We start from the raw sequence: 21,205 nt of genomic DNA, 5'->3' as shown, positions 1-21,205 counted from the left end.
TTCTTGGACGCATATTCTGGTTATAACCAGATCAGATTAAAAGAAGAAGATGAAGTAAAAACAGCGTTCATCACACCTTACGGCGTGTTTTGTTACAGAACAATGCCTTTTGGTCTGAAAAACGCGGGAGCAACATATCGAGGATGATGCGTAAGTGTTTGGCGACATGATTGGAAAAAACGTGCAAGTATACATAGACGATGTCGTCATAACGTCAAAAAAAGGGGCGACACTGATCGAGGATCTCAAGGAAACCTTTGACAACCTCGACAAATTCTGCCTCAAGCTGAACCCGACGAAATGCTCCTTCGGCATCCCAGCAGGAGAACTTCTTGGGTTTCTAGTTTCAGCAAGAGGGATTGAAGCAAATCCCGACAAAATACAAGCTATCGTAACAATGAGGAAGCCAACAAAGTTGAAAGAAATACAGCAACTAACTGGACGAGTCGCAGCTTTGAGCAGATTCGTCGCAGCTGGGAGAAAAAGCGTTCATCGTTCTACGCTTTGATAAAGCAAGGGGAGAAATTCCAAAGGGAACGAAGAAGCCGATAGAGCTTTCGAGGATCTGAAACGCACAATCTCGACACCACCAATCTTGGTGGCGCCGAAGGAAAAGGAACCTCTCCTGCTATACATTGCAGCGACACCCCAGGTGGTTAGCACGGTGCTAGTTGTCGAAAGAGAAGAAGAAGGGAAGCTTCATGGAGTGCAAAGGCCGGTATATTTCATCAGTGAAGTTTTATCGCCCTCCAAACAATGGTACCCGCAGTACCAGAAACTAGCATATGGAGTGATCACAACAGCAAGAAAGTTGCGCCACTATTTTTCGGCATACCCGATAATAGTAGTCAATGAAGCACCTCTTTCAAATATACTGAACAATCCAGAAGCATAGTGGCGTGTCTCCCTTTGGGGAATAGAACTTTCCCCTCGGGACATCACGTATGAAAAAAGAAAGGCAATCAAGTCACAAGTTTTGCCAGATTTCATTGCAGAGTGGATGGAGCTGCAAAACATGGGACCCCCAGATTTATCGAGAACTTGGACCATGAACTTCGATGGATCCAAGAGAGTAGAGGGAGCTGGCGCAGGAGTAATACTTATATCACCTGAAGGCGACAAGTTAAAATACGTCCTACGGATGACGTTCCCAAACGCATCCAACAATGAAGCAGAATACGAAGCCCTCATACACGGGATGAAGATGGCGAAAGCTTGCGGTGTAACTCGACTAAAAATCTTTGGCGACTCACAATTGGTGGCTCAGCAAGTTATGAACCAATGTGATGCAGTCAATGACAGCATGATAGCATATAAGGAGGTGTACAACGAGCTTGAGAAGCTGTTCGATGGATGTGAGGTAAATCACATCAGTAGATTGAGCAATGATGAAGCCGACGTTCTCGCAAACATCGGGTCGCAGTGCTTTCCAATCCCGCCAGGTGTATTTTGGGAAGAAATAGCGGAGAGATCCACGAAGCCGAAAAAGGTGCAGAAAAAAGCAAAGGAAGAAAAAACTTCGGCGCCCCTCAAAGAAGCCGTGGAGGACGAAGAGGACCAAGAGCTTGTGATGATGGTAGAAGTTCCTTGGATGCAAGCGTACATATCATATATACTCAGGAAAGAAATACCCGAAGATCCAGTTGAGGCAAGGCGAGTTATTCGACGATCCAAAGCTTTCACAGTGGTCAAATGGGAGTTATACAAGCGAAGTATTTCAGGCGTCCTGCAAAGGTGCGTCACACCCGAGGAAGGAAGGATAATCCTAAAGGATGTGCACGAAGGAATATGTGGCCACCACGCGAGCAGTCGAGCTATTGCAGCCAAGGTTTTTCGGGCAGGATTTTATTGGTTGACAGCAATCGAGGATGCCAAAGAAATAGTACGAACCTGTGACGCGTGCCAGAGATTTGCCGCAAAACCTCACTCTCCGGCGGCAGAACTGATGCCAATACCATTGTCGTGGCCCTTTGCCCAATGGGGACTCGATATGGTGGGCAAACTACACAAAGCTTCGCCTGGAGGCTATGAGTACCTGCTGGTCGCTGTCGACAAATTCACCAAGTGGGTAGAAGCGAAGCCAATAAATTCACCAGTGATGCGCGTCGGCAATAAAGTTTGTGAAAGGCCTCGTTTTTCGGTTTGGAGTGCCTCATAGCATTGTCACAGCACAACGGTACAAACTTTACGTCCAAGGAATTCAAGGAGTACTGCGCAGAAGTAGGCATTAAATTGCACTTTGCGTCTGTTGGGCACCCGCAAACCAATGGCCAAGTCGAGAAAGCCAATGGTATCATCTGCAACGGCATCAAAAAGCGCCTGCTAGGACCGCTTGAAAAAGCTCGACATACCTGGCCAGAGGAATTGCCAAGTGTTTTGTGGACCATCCGAACAACACCAAATACGGCGACACAAGAAACTCCGTTTTTTCTCGTCCACGGAGCCGAAGCAGTATTACCAATTGAAATAGAGCATGATTCTCCAAGAGTAACAGAGTATGACGAAGAAACATCACGAAAAGCTCGGGAGGATGATATGGACGCACTCGATGAAGCTCGAGACGAAGTACTTTCACGAGTCACCAAATACCAGCAGGACCTCAAAAACTACCACAGTCGACGGTTAAGGCCAAGATCTTTCCAGGTCGGAGATTTGGTCTTACGGTTAAATCGAAAAAGTACTGAAAAGCTCGAATCACCATGGCTAGGCCCTTACGTCGTCACGGAAGTCATCGACGGAGGAGCATACAGGATCAAGGACAAGAAGACGGGGGCTCCCGAGAAAAACCCCTAGAACGTGGCGCAGCTCAGGCGGTTCTACGCCTAGAGTCGAAATATAGTCCTCCTTTGTAAAAATACAATGTACTGAAACGCCCGCGAGTTTTCAGACGCACTCTTTTCCTTTTTGGGGCACCGAGTGGGGCCGGAAAGGTTTTTAATGAGGCGGGCTCGCGGTGCTGCAATATAATAAAGATAGTGGAGATATACTTCTTATTCTTCGACACGCTCGGGGGCTCAACGCCTTCAAGTTACAAAATACATACAATATAGATAAACTAGACTTACCGAAATATTTCGCCTTGGTGCAATAATACCTCGCCAAATATAATATCGGAAGTTAACAACTATAAATATAGTATACTCGTCAAAATCTTATTGCTTTGGTCTGAAAACCTCGCAACAAAAATATAGAACTTCGACACCAAGACATTCGGGGGTTTGAAACCCATCGATGGAAAAATAAATATATCTTCCTACGACAAGAGGAAAAATCTTCGAGATAGCAAAACAGTATAAACTTCAGCCAGAGGCTCGGGGGCTCCAACAATATAGGCCACTTTACAATATAAACAAATTTCTTCGAAACAAAAAGAGATCAAAAAAATACAGACATAAATTTCTCGCAATATAGTGCAGCTCAATCAAGGCCTAAGATACTATCTATGGATAAACCTCTGGTTGTTTTGTGTTCAGCATAGGTCCCCTTGACGAAGAATTCTGAATCCATCCGAAGAAGTTCGTCCATCATCGACTCGGCCACAGGAGTCACCATGTCATTGATTGTGTCAATATCATTTTTTCGCCGCGATTTCTTGGCCAAGCAATCAGCAACAATCTTCGTCAGGTCCAACTTGGGATGACAAATGTTTATCATAATCATGGCGAACCTTGCTCCAGCAGTCAATTGAGCTCGCACAAAATTATGAATGCGAGGGGCATCTCTAAATTTCTCCAGTAGTCCAGGAAGAGTTTTTGGAGCTTCATCTCGAGGAAATAAAGTCTTGTAAACCAGGGTCAAGGTTCTCGTGCAAAAATTGAGAAATTCGCGCACCTGGCAAGCGCGATCTTGGAACCTAACAATTTGCTGGGTCCGTTCAGGGGTGGCCCAAAACAGACAGCCATGGTTAAGAGAAAGATTGACGAGGAGATTTGTTCTGACATTCACTCTTTCATCTTCAGCGGCAGCGTCAAGAACAGAGCCTATTAAGCGACAAGGCAAGAAATTTAAGGGGAGGCACAGTAAAACAAGAAAGAAGCAGTATGAGGTATGAAAAACATACCTAGCATATCCGTGCTAGCTTCAGACATTAGCTCGAGCATGCTATTTTCTCGAGCAGTGGCCTTTTCAGCTTCCGACACAGCAACATCCTTGGCAGCTATGGCCTCTTTGGCTTGTTGGAGAGCAATTTTCTCTCTTTCAGATGCTTTTCAAGATTGTTCCATCATTGCCAGAGTTTGCTTTTTCATGGATTGAAGTTGTTGTTGAAGTTCTTGCAAATCTTGCGACAAATGTCTGCTTGCAGAACCTTCGATGAGGTTATTATCGACTAGCGTTTTCTTCGAGAAGGAAGAAGTAGGCGAAGTATCGGCAAAACAAGGGTCGGCGGAGTAGTTATCAAATATTAACTGGAAAAGAAAGTCTCAGCATCAATGATAGTGCAAGATAGAATTTCATTGATCTTCAGGAAATTTACATGGATATTACAGAAGAAGGTTCTCCAAAAGGACTACCAAGATAATTGTCGCCAAAGCTAATATGGCGACAATAACAAAAGAAACAGAGAAAGCAAAAGAAGAGGCATTCAACTAGACCTCCGGCCTTGATGAGCTAGGAGTTGCAGATGGCTTGATCCCGAGATAGGCCAGGATTTTCTTCGTGTTGGGCTTCGCTGCCTTGATCAATGACCGCCATTTTGTTTGCTCTATCTGCTCGGTGTCGCCAACTTTCATCCAGTCAACAGTTTGTTGGCTGTCAGCGACCAAGGCAACAGTGCTCTCGACAGCAATCTTCATATTCTCCTGGCGCATCTTCAGTCCAAGATCCTCCGGTGGATTGAAGTCCTTGGCAAGGGCAAGGAAAGTCTTGGGCTCCTCTTTCTTCGGGAAGAAGTAGGGGAACAGCCTTGATAATCCTGCGTCAGCATGCTCCATGCCCTCGCGAACCTCGGTTCCATGAAACTCCAGGAAAGAGAGTGCGTCAAGGAGGGGATCATTGTCGGGATCTTCAAGATCAAATTCTTGGTTTGTTTTACCTGCCGCGGAAAATATATGTTGGTCGACAGCAAGCAAGGAAAAGCAAGCCTAAGAAAGATAGAAGGGATCGACAAAGTTACCAAGGAAGCGTCGATTCTGCGTGTTCAAGCGCTTGATGATCGCCTGTTCACGAGTAGCCTGGGCGGCCTTGTGCTCGTTCAAAGCAGTTTAGGCGTCATCAAGTCTTTTTTGCAGATCTTCGACACCAGCAGCTTTTGCCTTGGCCTTCTTAGCCTCTGCTTTAGCTTGGCTAGCGTCAAGTTCAGCTTTCTTGTGAGCCGTTTCACTTTGCTCCAGTTTCTGAGCAAGAGTGTCGACAAGCTTGTTGGCTTCTGCAAGTTTCTCTGCCAAAATAGTAAAGAATCGTCAAAATTGCGACAAAATAGGAGCAAGAAGCTATAAACAAGGGTCATTAAAAAGTTACTACCTTCAGTCTTGCTGGCATATTCACGGTACCCAATTAATTGGGCACCGATACGAACAAGCTCTTTGATCATAGGCTGTCAAAGAAGGACAAAGAAGGAAAACGTCGGTATGGGAAAAATATGAAGGCATGAAAAAGCAAACAGAGGAAATATAGATAATGACAAGAAAATCAAGAACTTACATCATCCAAGAGAGAATTAGAGGAGCTACCCAATTGGAGGGTAGGCTCCGGGATTGTTTGCACCCTTGTCCTTTTTGGTGAAGGGACAAGAGGGCTCGACGGAGGAGTGCGAGCGCCGACATTTTGTTGAGGAGGCGAGGATTCCTCTCCTTCAACTGGCGTCTCCGAAACAATTAAAGTATGTGACGTGCTCGTTCGAGCAGCCACATCAAGAGTTGGTACTTCTTCCTCATCATCACTATGATTAAAAGTCGACAGCATAAAAAACAAGATAGACAAAAAAATTCGAGTACAAAAATAAGGGGAAATAAAGGTGACTTACGAGCTGATGAGGGATTCAAGATATGGATCATAAGTTGCCTTCTGACGTGAAGGACCAACTTCTTCGGCTTTGGAGGTGCCGGAATCTTCGGCATCATTCCTCTTCCTCTTGTTCCTTGGAGAAACAGCAGGAGGAGGAGATTGTGCCGATGTAGTGCCTTCGGAGGCAGCCTCCTTTTCAGAAGATCCCGCAGATTTTAGAGAATCCACGGGTTCATTCACAAAGGAGGGGGCATCTTGGTTGTCATCAGTGACAACGGCCCATTCCTCGACTTCTCCACCTTCAGGAAGAGGATGAAGCGAGACAAGATTTGGATGGTTCTGTACAAAAAACAGGGGAAGATATCAGAAATGGAGTTACAAAATAGATAGCAAAGCAATAACAAATCAATCGACAAAGGTTACCTTGGGAAGTGGATTGGCGGCGCTGAATGGTTTTACACGGCAAGAAGAAGGGACAGGATCTTTTTTGCTGAGAGACGAGATTTTTCGGACAAGCTTTTCTAAGTCCTTGACCTCTAAATCTGCTGACAACCGATCTGCGTCCTTGTCGCCAGCATATTTCCAGAGAGGGTATTTGCGAGCCTGAAGCGGCTGCACTCTAGTCCTAAGAAAATATGCCGTGATTCGGATACCTGACAACTCTTTGCCGCGAGTATTTTGCAACTCATGGATGCGAGTCATCAGGGCTTCTGTCGCTATTTTTTCTTCTTCGGTAGCCTCTGCGTCCCAGGAGCGGCGGCGAAGGATTTTCTCGGCACCATCGAAGGGAGGGATGTTGTCTTCAGCACATCCATGGTTTTCTTCCTGAATGTACAACCACTTCTTGCGCCACCCCTGGACTGAGTCAGGAAGTTTGACGTCGAAGTAATCGACGGTGGGGCAAACGGAAATAACAACGCCGCCTATATTATAGGCGACGTTGGGAGAGCCATTACGGCGACAAAAGAAAATGCGCTTCCATAGCGCCCAGTTAGGCTGGACGCCATGGAAGGCCTCGCAGAGGGTGATGAAAATGGAGATATGGAGGATGGAATTGGGCGTGAGGTGGTGAAGTTGCAGACCGTAAATAAAGAGCAGTCCGCGGAGAAAAGGATGAATGGGGGCGGAAAGACCGCGGATGAGGTGGTCGACAAAACTTACCCGATACCCCATTGGAGGGGTTGGGTAGCTTTCCTCACTAGGGAAGCTGAGCGCTTTGGGCTTCTTGCTGATCCCCAGCTTCTTCAGCAGATTGATGTCCTGGGTGGAAATCTTGGACCTTTCCCACTCCGCGGTTCCCAGATCTACGGTGGCCATTGATGATTCCGGCGTGCTGTGCCTGGTCAAACGACGCGGTGGCATCAACAATGGCGCAGGAATGCAGTTTGGAGAAGATGAGCTTAGGGAATTGTGGAGCGCAGGAGGTTTTGCAGAGGAGAGCACAAGAACGGCGCGAGCGGAAGTGCTCGAGGAAGAAGAAAGGAGATCTTATATAGAGGTGCGGCGAAGCGGCGGACCGTTGGATGGGAAGAGTGCGCGGTAGATGATAGCCACGTGGAAACAAGGGTAAACAAGTATTTTAACATTGGAGAAGTTACGGTACGTGCGCCAGAAAAAGCGGAGGACGTGTGTCCCCCACTTGCACGACGTGTCAAGATAGTGGATAAATTGGGCCCGCAAGGCAGCGGGAGAAGACTTCTCGCGATTTTTGACTGGCAATCGTGACTATCGTCAGCAATAACGTCACCTTGGCAGAAGGAAAAATTCGCCTCAACATCTTCATAAAAGGCGACATGGAAAAATAATGCCGAGCCTTTGATCAAATACAAGTTTTTGATCAAATGCTCGGGGGCTACTTTGGAAAAAAGAAAAAGAAAGACAAAATAGAAATGGCGTGAGCCTATGATCAAATACAAATATTTGTTCATAGCCTCGGGGGCTACTCCCATCGGGAGCGCTGTTCGCGCACCCGAGCAATTGTAAAACTTCGGGAGAGGAAAAAAATATAGCAGCATAAGGCGTGGAGCCTACAACCAAGCACAAGTCCTTGGCTGTAGCCTCGGGGGCTACTCCCATCGGGAACGCTGTTCGCGTGCCCAATGAAATTATAAAAAAGAGAAAGAAAGAATGAAAAGAAGAAAGATAGAAGAGCAAAAGAGTATATTTCGAGTTATAAATAACTCTGCATATACTCCCGTCGGGAGAGCAATATAAGTCATCTTTGACTCGATAAAATGTGCCATTCCAACAGCCGAATAAGCACTCGACAATATATTCTCAGAACGCCAAAGTTGCGATCAATTTCTGAATGCCGCAAATTTGCGAAGGTAAGACCCCAGATCCGTTCTATGTGGCGTGGCGCCGTCTCTGACGTCGGTTTGCTACTTTTATCCGTATCAACAGATACGAAGAAAAATCCTAACGGACGCGTTAGGTACCCGATAAATTTTACTGGGACTCGACAGAATGGTAAGACCTTAAGCGGCACCTGTCGAAGTTTACACCAGTATCCCGAGATCATGTCCAGGGACGTGATCTTGAAGTAGGTTTTTGCGGATTGCCACTAGAGCAGTTAACTAGTACCTGATCCGTCAGATGAACTAGCCCCAACTACCATTATCCCTGCACAATATAGAAGTTTATGTGAAGAAATATAGAAAAGTTAAAGTTGTCGAATAAAAATAAACGGTGGAGATTTTCCCTGACTCTACGATTCAAGCAAAATCTCGGGGGCTACTGACATAGGCATCCCAAATGGGCCTGCCGAAGATAGTACCCGGGGTTTACTGAAGGCCCATTACCCGAAGAATAAGAAGATTCGGAAGCCCAAGATATTATTAAGGAAAGCTAGAGTTGTAATAGGAAGTGTTATTTGTAATCTTGCGGGGTGAGTTAGAAACCTTCCCGGACTCTGTAACTTGTACAACACGAATCCCTCGGCTCCGCCTCCTATATAAGGGGGAGTCGAGGGACGAAGAAATCATCGAATCATTGTTTCTCAAACCCTAGTTTCATAATCGTCGAGTACTTTTCAGCTGAAACCTTCGAGATCTACTTGCCCTCTACTTCCAACTAAACCCTAGTCTACAACCCGTAGGCATTGACAAGTTAATACCTTGTCATTCGCTAAGCATATGCGGGAGAGGTGGTGGAGGAGAAGTAGCTAGGGTTTGGGGAGAGGGGGCTTGGGCGCCGGCCCTCAAAGGGGTGCGGCCAAGGTGGAGCCAAGAGTGGCCGGCCAGCCCCTCCCCTCCTCTCTTTATATAGGTGGAAGCCCCAAGGATTAGGTCAAAAGTCTCCGAATAAGACCCCAACATAAACCTTCCATATGACCAAACCTAGGGGGAGTGGGACTCCCCCCGTTCCTTGGTGGGGTGGCCGGCCACCATGGGGAGGAGTCCACTTGGGACTCCTCCTCCCTTAGGCTGGCCGGCCAAGGTGGGTGGAGTCCCTCTGGGACTCCACCTTCCATGCTGATTTCTTCTGGACTCTTCTAGAACCTTCTAGAACCTTCCAGAAAAAAATACCGGATCATTTTCAAACCTAGAAAATGACTTCCTATATATGAATCTTATTCTCCGGACCATTCCGAACCTCCTCGTGATGTCTTGGATCCCATTCGAGACTCCGAACAAAACTTCGAACTCCATTCCATATATCCATATCTACTTAAATGACATCAAACCTTAAGTGTGTCACCCTACGGTTCGCGAACTATGTAGACATGGTTGAGACTTCTCTCCGACCAATAACCAACAGCGGGATCTGGAGATCCATATTGGCTCCCACATATTCAACGATGACTTTAGTGATCGACTGAACCATTTACATACGATACTGATTCCCTTTGTCACGCGATATTTTACTTGTCCGAGGTTTGATCATCGGTATCTCTATACCTCGTTCAACCTCGTCTCATGACAAGTACTCTTTACTCGTACCGTGGTATGTGGTCTCTTATGAACCATTCATATGCTTGCAAGCTATTAGACGACATTCAACCGAGAGGGCCCAGAGTATATCTATCCGTCATCGGGATGGAAAAATCCCACTGTTGATCCATATGCCTCAACTCATACTTTCCGGATACTTAATCCCACCTTTATAACCACCCATTTACGCAGTGGCGTTTGATGTAATCAAAGTACCTTTCCGGTATAAGTGATTTACATGATCTCATGGTCGAAAGGACTAGGTAACTATGTATCGAAAGCTTATAGCAAATAACTTAATGACGTGATCTTATGCTACGCTTAATTGGGTGTGTCCATTACATCATTCATATAATGACATAACTTTGTATTAATAACATCCAATGTTCATGATCACGAAACCATGATCATCTATTAATCAACAAGCTAGTTATACAAGAGGCTTACTAGGGACTATTTGTTGTTCACATAACACACATGTATCAATGTTTCGGTTAATACAATTATAGCATGGTATGTTAACATTATCATAAACAGATATATTAATTAAAATAACCATTTTATTACTGCCTCTTGGGCATATCTCCAACAGTCTCTCACTTGCACTAGAGTCAATAATCTAGTTTAAATTTGTAAAGATATAACACCTTGGCCTTCCGGTGCTTTATCATGTTTTGCTCACGGGAGAGGTTTTAGTCAACGGATCTGACACGCTCAGAAACGTATGTATTTTGTAATTCATTTGCGTCTCAACGCATCACTCATTTCCAAATGAGTCGGCATTAAATATGTTTGGTCTTCTGGTGGAACCTTAATTCCTTGGTCTGAAATATGTCACTAATATTGTCACACACAATATAGCTTCAAAGTTCTGACTCTGTCGGAACTACACCAAGTTCTCAAAGAACCTCTTGACTTAACATCCTCTGTCATTGTCAAAACAATGACATACTCTGCCTTCTTTTGTAGAATCCTTCACAATATTTAGAACTCTTCTAAATCTAGCATAGACAACTTCTAGCTCATTGTGCTACCTTTTTAAACAACACTTAGTCTAATTTTAGATTGAAATTTTATTTTCATATGTGACAAAACAAATATCGGTGCAACACTTTACAGCGATTTGTTTGTCATCTCTCCATACAAAACTATATATATATATATATCCTTGGTTCTTCTTAAGTACTCAAGAATATTCTTTAATTGTTTTTCAATGATCATCACATGAATCATTCTGGTACATGCTCATAACATTTTTAAGAGCACAGGACATCTGAATGTGTATATATTATTTGTGATCTATAATCACTCATGTGTTTTTACTCATTTAGTGTAAGATACACTCAAGTCTTGTTAAAACTTCACATGATAAGAACATTTTCTTAATATTTCTATATTGAACTACTTCAATATCCATTTTATGTACTTTGACTTAAACTTATAATGTATTTCAATCTATCTTCATAGATCTTGACACTAAATTTGTTTCAGTCCATATCCTTTCATTTGAAATTAATTCTCAATGAAACCTTTTTAATCAAGTATATAATTACATCATTTATAAATATTTCTATATTGAACTACTTCAATATCCATTTTATGTACTTTGACTTAAACTTATAATGTATTTCAATCTATCTTCATAGATCTTGACACTAAATTTGTTTCAGTCCATATCCTTTCATTTGAAATTAATTCTCAATGAAACCTTTTTAATCAAGTATATAATTACATCATTTATAACCAACTATATGTCATATACAGAAGTATTATAAATATGTCTCAGCGCTCCCACTTAATTTCTTGCAAATACAAGCCTCTTCATCGTCTCTGATGAAATCAAAAAACTTTTGACTATTTCATCCGGTGAAGATTCCAACTCCGCGATACTCAATTCATCCAGTTGAAGTTCTTGGTTGTATCTTATATACACCTTTACTACACACTTCTGTTAAGTAATATATTTTGCCATCCTACTAGCATATCTCATAAAAGAAATATGTAGCGATTACTAGAATAATCCTCATAGACTATAAGCATTGCTACGGAAGATCTAATCTTATCGTAGTCAACTCTTTGAACTTTGTCGTAAACAACTTTTCGACAAGTCGAGCTTCTTCAAGGATATTTCATCCAAGTCCATCAATTTTATAGATCCATTTTCTTTCAAAAAGTTTTTATCTATCTTGGATTTCATGGCGTATAGCCATTTTAATGGAGTCAGGGCCCATCATAACTTCTTTGTTTGTAGTTGGTTTGTCATTGTTCAAAATCAATCCTTTGTCCACAAATCATTTATTTGATCACAAAGTAAACCATACCTACAAGGTTCAATATGTACTTCGATCTCCATGGCTAAAACACTATGTAATCATGGGAGCCATGATCGTGGTGGCCGCTTCCGAAACCAATTCCGATGCTGCGCTACTCTGATCATTATGCTCAGGTTCATAAACCTTATCAAATTCTATTGTCCTCCCACTCAAATACTTCACTAGAAACAATTTCTCGGAAATAAGAAACATTGACAAACACTTTTGTCTTTGTCTCGTAGGAAGAATTCCCAATCAAATCTCTGGGATAACCAACAAAGACATTCATCCGATTTTGGTTGTAAACTCTTAGACCAAAATTTAAAGAAAAGACTATTAGGGTTATACCCATGCCATAACTTGTATGGTGTCATTTCAACGGATCATGATGATGCTCTATTTAGTGTAAAAGCGGTAGTCTCTAAAGCATAATCCACAAAAATATAATGGCGTTAATATTTTATCTCATCATTGACCCAACAAGGTTTGGATACATCTCTTGGACACTATATCATCACTATGATACTCCAAGAAATGTGAGTTGTAGAACAATTTCATAACTCTCTTAGATGTTCGCTAAAACTCGTAATTCAAATATTTTCCCAATAATCCAATCATAGATATTTGACTTTTCTATTACGATGATTTCCACTTCATGCTGAAATTTATTTGAATCCATTCAAATGTTTCAAACTTCTTCCTTATCGAATATATCCACATATATATACTCAATTCATTGTTGGAAGTTTTCATGAAGTAGAAGAATCTCCCGCACACAACTATGCCCAGTGAACCACATATATCATCATGTATGTTTTCACTAAGTTAGTTGCCCGTTCAACTCTTGGCCTATGAACGGTATTTTAGTCATTCTCTTTTTAGAAAAGATTTGCATGCGCCAAACGATTCAAAAATCAAATGACTCCAAAAATCCATTTGCATGGAGTTCCTTCATGCGTTCCTTTCTAACATGACCTAAATGGTGGTTCCACAAATAAGTGGAATTCAAATCATTTGCCTTATGGCATTTTAGCGTCAGTATTATGTGTGTGTGTTTCACCATTAAGATTTATAATAACTTATCCATCGTACATGAAGTAATGTCATAATTTGAACAACTCATTGTTTTTATTTGACCAGAGCAAAATAACAATTATTAAGTTCTTTATTATAAATTCTAAGGGCTAGGTAGAATGCCAGTGACAAACATAATAACACTTTATTATGTTCTAGACGTGCATTATTACCATATTCCTTATCAGTCACTTAGGCCATTGTATTCTTGTATTGCGTTGTTTTGTATGACTCTTCATACCAACCAATATGGTACAAATACCCAAGAATTTCATTGTGTGACCAAACTAGGAATACAACCATAACATGTATATCATTTATATACACCTGAGCTGGACTTTCTAGTCTTTTATTTTCTTTCTGCCAAAATATCTTTTGTAGTTTCTCTTTTAGCTTTCCTCATTATTCAGAAAAACACTTCAACATCATTAACTTCTAGGTTTGTTGGTCAAATACCAATAACCTTGAGGTTCTTACTTTGAAGTTGATCATCATATGACAAGTGTTCCAGATTTCACTATTAGTAACTTTGTAATATGATGAACAATTTTACTCATAATTTTATCCATCATATCATGACGACTTTCCGAGACCATTTCTGTACATGCTAGGCTCGTAAAGTTTTAACCTTAGTATTCGCATGTGCAAATCTGGCTTGCATCCGTTGTATGCACACACGTAGAATCTATCACACCCGATCATCATGTGATGCTTAGAAACGACGAGTCTTAGCAATGGTGCATACTAAGGACGATCACTTCATGGATATGCGAATATTGTTAGTGCCCCAATAGTTGGAGGATTGTGACGCCTGGCGTCTTCAACCTTCATACATTCCCATAAAACTTATGAGTTTATGTAGTCTCACTAGATTATATTCTATCATCTTGCAATAAGGTCTTAGATATCACATATATCTCATACCTTGCTTATTTCTGAAAACTAAATTTTCAGCTCCTTACTTTTTCAAACAGATTTGAACTTCAAGTTTCATGGAGACAAGATAACTTTAGGTACTAATTGAAACCATAGCTCATTGAATCAACAATATGAGGTTTACTAAAAGTTTGCAATAGGACTTAATCAATTCTTGATTCTTTAACAATACGGTACCAATCCGTAAAGTTTCTTATCAGATTTTAACAGTATTTCTATCTCAATTACAAGTCTAGCGCATAGTAATAAACGGATGCCAATACTACAAAATTAATTCAAAATACTACTCAGACTATGTTTATGATAATTAGTTCATGTTTTAATCTAATTACTAATGAACTCCCACTTAATACAACATCCCTCATAGTTGTTAAGTGGTACATGATACGTCTCCGACGTATCGATAATTTCTTATGTTCCATGCCACATTATTGATGTTATCTACATGTTTTATGCACACTTTATGTCATATTCGTGCATTTTCTGGAACTAACCTATTAACAAGATGCCGAAGTGCCGCTTGTTTGTCACTGCTTTTTGGTTTCATAAATCCTAGTAAGGAAATATTCTCGGAATTGGACGAAATCAAAGCCCAGGGGCCTATTTTTCCACGAAGCTTCCAGAAGTCCGAAGACGAAACGAAGTGGGGCCACAGGGCGCCCAAACCCTAGGGCGGCGCGACCCACCCCCTGGCCGCGCCGGCCTGTGGTCTGGGGCCCCTGTGCCGCCTCTTGACTTGTCCTTCCGCCTACTTAAAGCCTCCGTGACGAAACCCCCAGTACCGAGAGCCACGATACGGAAAACCTTCCAGAGACGCCGCCAACGCCGATCCCATCTCAGGGGATCCAGGAGATCACCTCCGGCACCCTGCCGGAGAGGGGAATCATCTCCCGGAGGACTCTACGCCGCCATGGTCGCCTCCGGTGTGATGTGTGAGTAGTCTACCCCTGGACTATGGGTCCATAGCAGTAGCTAGATGGTTGTCTTCTCCCCATTGTGCTATCATTGTCGGATCTTGTGAGCTGCCTAACATGATCAAGATCATCTATCTGTAATTCTATATGTTGCGTTTGTTGGGATCCGATGAATAGAGAATACTTGTTATGTTGATTATCAAAGTTATATCTACGTGTTGTTTATGATCTTGCATGCTTTCCGTTACTAGTAGATGCTCTGGCCAAGTAGATGCTTGTAACTCCAAGAGGGAGTACTTATGCTCGATAGTGGGTTCATGCCTGCATTGACACCGGACAAGGATGTAAAGTTCTAAGGTTGTGTTGTGCTGTTGCCACTAGGGATAAAACATTGATGCTATGTCTAAGGATGTAGTTGTTGATTACATTACGCACCATACTTAATGCAATTGTCTGTTGCTTTGCAACTTAATACTGGAGGGGGTTCGGATGATAACCTAAAGGTGGACTTTTTAGGCATAGATGCAGTTGGATGGCGGTCTATGTACTTTGTCGTAATGCCCAATTAAATCTCACTATACTCATCATGATATGTATGTGCATGGTCATGCTCTCTTTATTTGTCAATTGCCCAACTGTAATTTGTTCACCCAACATGCTGTTTGTCTTATGGGAGAGACACCTCTAGTGAACTGTGGACCCCGGTCCAAATCTCTTTACTGAAATACAATCTACTGCAATACTTGTTCTACTGTTTTCTGCAAACAATCATCTTCCACACAATACGGTTAATCCTTTGTTACAACAAGCCGGTGAGATTGACAACCTCACTGTTTCGTTGGGGCAAAGTACTTTGGTTGTGTTGTGCAGGTTCCACGTTGGCGCCGGAATCCCTGGTGTTGCGCCGCACTACATCCCGCCGCCATCAACCTTCAACGTGCTTCTTGGCTCCTCCTGGTTCGATAAACCTTGGTTTCTTTCTGAGGGAAAACTTGCTGCTGTGCGCATCATACCTTCCTCTTGGGGTTCCCAACGAACGTGTGAATTACACGCCATCAAGCATATTTTCTCGGCGCCGTTGTCGGGAGATCAAGACACGCTGCAAGGGGAGTCTCCACTTCTCAATCTCTTTACTTTGTTTTTGTCTTGCTTAGTTTTATTTACTACTTTGTTTGCTGCACTAAATCAAAATACAAAAAAATTAGTTGCTAGTTTTAATTTATTTGCTATCTTGTTTGCTATATCAAAAACACAAAAAAATTAGTTTACTTGCATTTACTTTATCTAGTTTGCTTTATCTGCTATTGCTAAAATGAGTAACCCTGAAGTTGAAGTTCGTTCGTTGAAGCAACAAGGGGGAGAATGTTTAAGAGATGCTTGGTATAGAATTAGTAATGCCCATAATAGGTGCACTAAGAAACACTCCACCACTATTTTACTCAGGAATTTTTATGTTGGTATCTCTAGCTGGAATAGGTATGTTCTTGATTGTCTCGCAGGAGGTAACTTCTTAAGTACTCCTGCATTAGAAGCTAGCTGCATTATTGAAAGTCTATTTGGAATACCCCCTGTTGATGAAGTTAAAACTGAAATCTCTCTTGAAGATGTTATAAAAAAATTGGAAACCATAGAGAAAAATTTTCCAAGTGTTGAAACTAAATTGGAAATGTTACTTGATAAAACTGATGAACTTGATAAATCCTTAGGAGGAATTGATGAAAGAATTAGTGTCCTAGGAACTTGTGTTGTCCATGATGATCAAATTAATAGGATTGATGAACTTGAAAAAGCTATGGGAACCTTGGGTTCAACATTTTCTTCTCTTAAATATAAGGAGAAAGCTTATGTGGGTAAGGAGCAAAAGTTTATGTATGTCTCTAAAGTGCCTAAACCAAAGAAATATTACTATAGGCCTAAAATTGATAAAGCTCTTAGTACCACCACGGATGGGGGAGCTTGTGATAACGATACACCATCTTTCGATAATACTTGATACACACTTTCTGCGCCTAGCTGAAAGGCGTTAAAGAAAAGCGCTTATGGGAGACAACCCATGTTTTTACCTACAGTAATTTGTTTTTATTTTGTGTCTTGGAAGTTGTTTACTACTGTAGCAACCTCTCCTTATCTTAGTTTAGTGTTTTATTGTGCCAAGTAAAGCCGTTGATAGATAAGTAAGTACTAGATTTGGATTACTGCGCAGTTCCAGATTTCTTTGCTGTCACGAATCTTGGTCTACCTCCCTGTAGGTAGCTCAGAAAATTAAGCCAATTTACGTGCATGATCCTCAGATATGTACGCAACTTTCATTCAATTTGAGCATTTTCATTTGAGCAAGTCTGGTGCCATTTTAAAATTCGTCAATACGAACTGTTCTGTTTTGACAGATTCTGCCTTTTATTTCGCATTGCCTCTTTTGCTATGTTGGATGAATTTCTTTGATCCACTAATGTCCAGTAGCATTATGCAATGTCCAGAAGTGTTAAGAATGATTGTGTCACCTCTGAATATGTTAATTTTTATTGTTCACTAACCCTCTAATGAGTTGTTTCGAGTTTGGTGTGGAGGAAGTTTTCAAGGATCAGGAGAGGAGTATGATGCAACATGATCAAGGAGAGTGAAAGCTCTAAGCTTGGGGATGCCCCGGTGGTTCACCCCTGCATATATTAAGAAGACTCAAGCGTCTAAGCTTGGGGATGCCCAAGGCATCCCCTTCTTCATCGACAACATTATCAGGTTCCTCCCCTGAAACTATATTTTTATTCCATCACATCTTATGTGCTTGTCTTGGAGCGTCGGTTTGTTTTTGTTTTTGTTTTGTTTGAATAAAATGGATCCTAGCATTCACTTTATGGGAGAGAGACACGCTCCGCTGTAGCATATGGACAAGTATGTCCTTGGTTTCTACTCATAGTATTCATGGCGAAGTTTCTCCTTCGTTAAATTGTTATATGGTTGGAATTGGAAAATGATACATGTAGTAATTGCTATTAATGTCTTGGGTAATGTGATACTTGGCAATTGTTGTGCTCATGTTTAAGCTCTTGCATCATATGCTTTGCACCCATTAATGAAGAAATACATAGAGCATGCTAAAATTTGGTTTGCATATTTGGTTTCTCTAAGGTCTAGATAATTTCTAGTGTTGAGTTTGAACAACAAGGAAGACGGTGTAGAATCTTATAATGTTTTCAATATGTCTTTTATGTGAGTTTTGCTGCACCGGTTCATCCTTGTGTTTGTTTCAAATAAGCCTTGCTAGCCTAAACCTTGTATCGAGAGGGAATACTTCTCATGCATCCAAAATACTTGAGCCAACCACTATGCCATTTGTGTCCACCATACCTACCTACTACATGGTATTTTCCGCCATTCCAAAGTAAATTGCTTGAGTGCTACCTTTAAAATTCCATCATTCACCTTTGCAATATATAGCTCATGGGACAAATAGCTTAAAAACTATTGTGGTATTGAATATGTAATTATGCACTTTATCTCTTATTAAGTTGCTTGTTGTGCGATAACCATGTTCACTGGGGACGCCATCAACTATTCATTGTTGAATTTCATGTGAGTTGCTATGCATGTCCGTCTTGTCTGAAGTAAGAGAGATCTACCACCTTATGGTTAAGCATGCATATGTTAGAGAAGAACATTGGGCCGCTAACTAAAGCCATGATCCATGGTGGAAGTTTCAGTTTTGGACATATATCCTCAAATCTCAAATGAGAAAATTATTAATTGTTGTTACATGCTTATGCATAAAAGAGGAGTCCATTATCTGTTGTCTATGTTGTCCCGGTATGGATGTCTAAGTTGAAGAATAATCAATAGCGAGAAATCCAATGCGAGCTTTCTCCTTAGACCTTTGTACAAAGTGGCATAGAGGTACCCCTTTGTGACACTTGGTTAAAACAAAGTGCATTGTGATGATCCGGTAGTCCAAGCTAATTAGGACAAGGTGCGGGCACTATTAGTACACTATGCATGAGGCTTGCAACTTATAAGATATAATTTACATGATGCATATGCTTTATTACTACCGTTGACAAAATTGTTTCATGTTTTCAAAATCAAAGCTCTAGCACAAATATAGCAATCGATGCTTTTCCTCTATGGAGGACCATTCTTCTACTTTCAATGTTGAGTCAGTTCACCTATTTCTCTCCACCTCAAGAAGCAAACACTTGTGTGAACTATGCATTGATTCCTACATACTTGCTTATTGCACTTATTATATTACTCTATGTTGACAATATCCATGAGATATACATGTTACAAGTTGAAAGCAACCGCTGGAACTTAATCTTCTTTTGTGTTGCTTCAATGCTTTTACTTTGAATTATTGCTTTATGAGTTAACTCTTATGCAAGACTTATTGATGCTTGTCTTGAAGTGCTATTCATGAAAAGTCTTTGCTTTATGATTCACTTGTTTACTCATGTCATATACATTGTTTTGATCGCTGCATTCACTACATATGCTTTACAAATAGTATGATCAAGGTTATGATGACATGTCACTCCAGAAATTATCTGTGTTATCGCTTTTACCCGCTCGGGACGAGCAGAACTAAGCTTGGGGATGCTGATACGTCTCCGACGTATCGATAATTTCTTATGTTCCATGCCACATTATTGATGTTATCTACATGTTTTATGCACACTTTATGTCATATTCGTGCATTTTCTGGAACTAACCTATTAACAAGATGCCGAAGTGCCGCTGTCAAGTTTCTGCTGTTTTTGGTTTCAGAAATCCTAGTAAGGAAATATTCTCGGAATTGGACGAAATCAAAGCCCAGGGGCCTATTTTTCCACGAAGCTTCCAGAAGTCCGAAGACGAAACGAAGTGGGGCCACAGGGCGCCCAAACCCTAGGGCGGCGTGGCCCACCCCCTGGCCGCGCCGGCCTGTGGTCTGGGGCCCCTGTGCCGCCTCTTGACTTGTCCTTCCGCCTACTTAAAGCCTCCGTGACGAAACCCCCAGTACCGAGAGCCACGATACGGAAAACCTTCCAGAGACGCCGCCAACGCCGATCCCATCTCGGGGGATCCAGGAGATCACCTCCGGCACCCTGCCGGAGAGGGGAATCATCTCCCGGAGGACTCTACGCCGCCATGGTCGCCTCCGGTGTGATGTGTGAGTAGTCTACCCCTGGACTATGGGTCCATAGCAGTAGCTAGATGGTTGTCTTCTCCCCATTGTGCTATCATTGTCGGATCTTGTGAGCTGCCTAACATGATCAAGATCATCTATCTGTAATTCTATATGTTGCGTTTGTTGGGATCCGATGAATAGAGAATACTTGTTATGTTGATTATCAAAGTTATATCTACGTGTTGTTTATGATCTTGCATGCTTTCCGTTACTAGTAGATGCTCTGGCCAAGTAGATGCTTACTCCAAGAGGGAGTACTTATGCTCGATAGTGGGTTCATGCCTGCATTGACACCTGGGACAAAGGATGAAAAGTTCTAAGGTTGTGTTGTGCTGTTGCCACTAGGGATAAAACATTGATGCTATGTCTAAGGATGTAGTTGTTGATTACATTACGCACCATACTTAATGCAATTGTCTGTTGCTTTGCAACTTAATACTGGAGGGGGTTCGGATGATAACCTGAAGGTGGACTTTTTAGGCATAGATGCAGTTGGATGGCGGTCTATGTACTTTGTCGTAATGCCCAATTAAATCTCACTATACTCAACATGATATGTATGTGCATGGTCATGCTCTCTTTATTTGTCAATTGCCCAACTGTAATTTGTTCACCCAACATGCTGTTTGTCTTATGGGAGAGACACCTCTAGTGAACTGTGGACCCCGGTCCAATTCTCTTTACTGAAATACAATCTACTGCAATACTTGTTCTACTGTTTTCTGCAAACAATCATCTTCCACACAATACGGTTAATCCTTTGTTACAGCAAGCCGGTGAGATTGACAACCTCACTGTTTCGTTGGGGCAAAGTACTTTGGTTGTGTTGTGCAGGTTCCACGTTGGCGCCGGAATCCCTGGTGTTGCGCCGCACTACATCCCGCCGCCATCAACCTTCAACGTGCTTCTTGGCTCCTCCTGGTTCGATAAACCTTG

This window comes from Lolium perenne, chromosome 6, assembly GCF_019359855.2.
Source record: "Lolium perenne isolate Kyuss_39 chromosome 6, Kyuss_2.0, whole genome shotgun sequence".
NCBI lineage: Eukaryota > Viridiplantae > Streptophyta > Magnoliopsida > Poales > Poaceae > Lolium > Lolium perenne.
Note: the sequence above shows the minus strand (reverse complement) of the source record.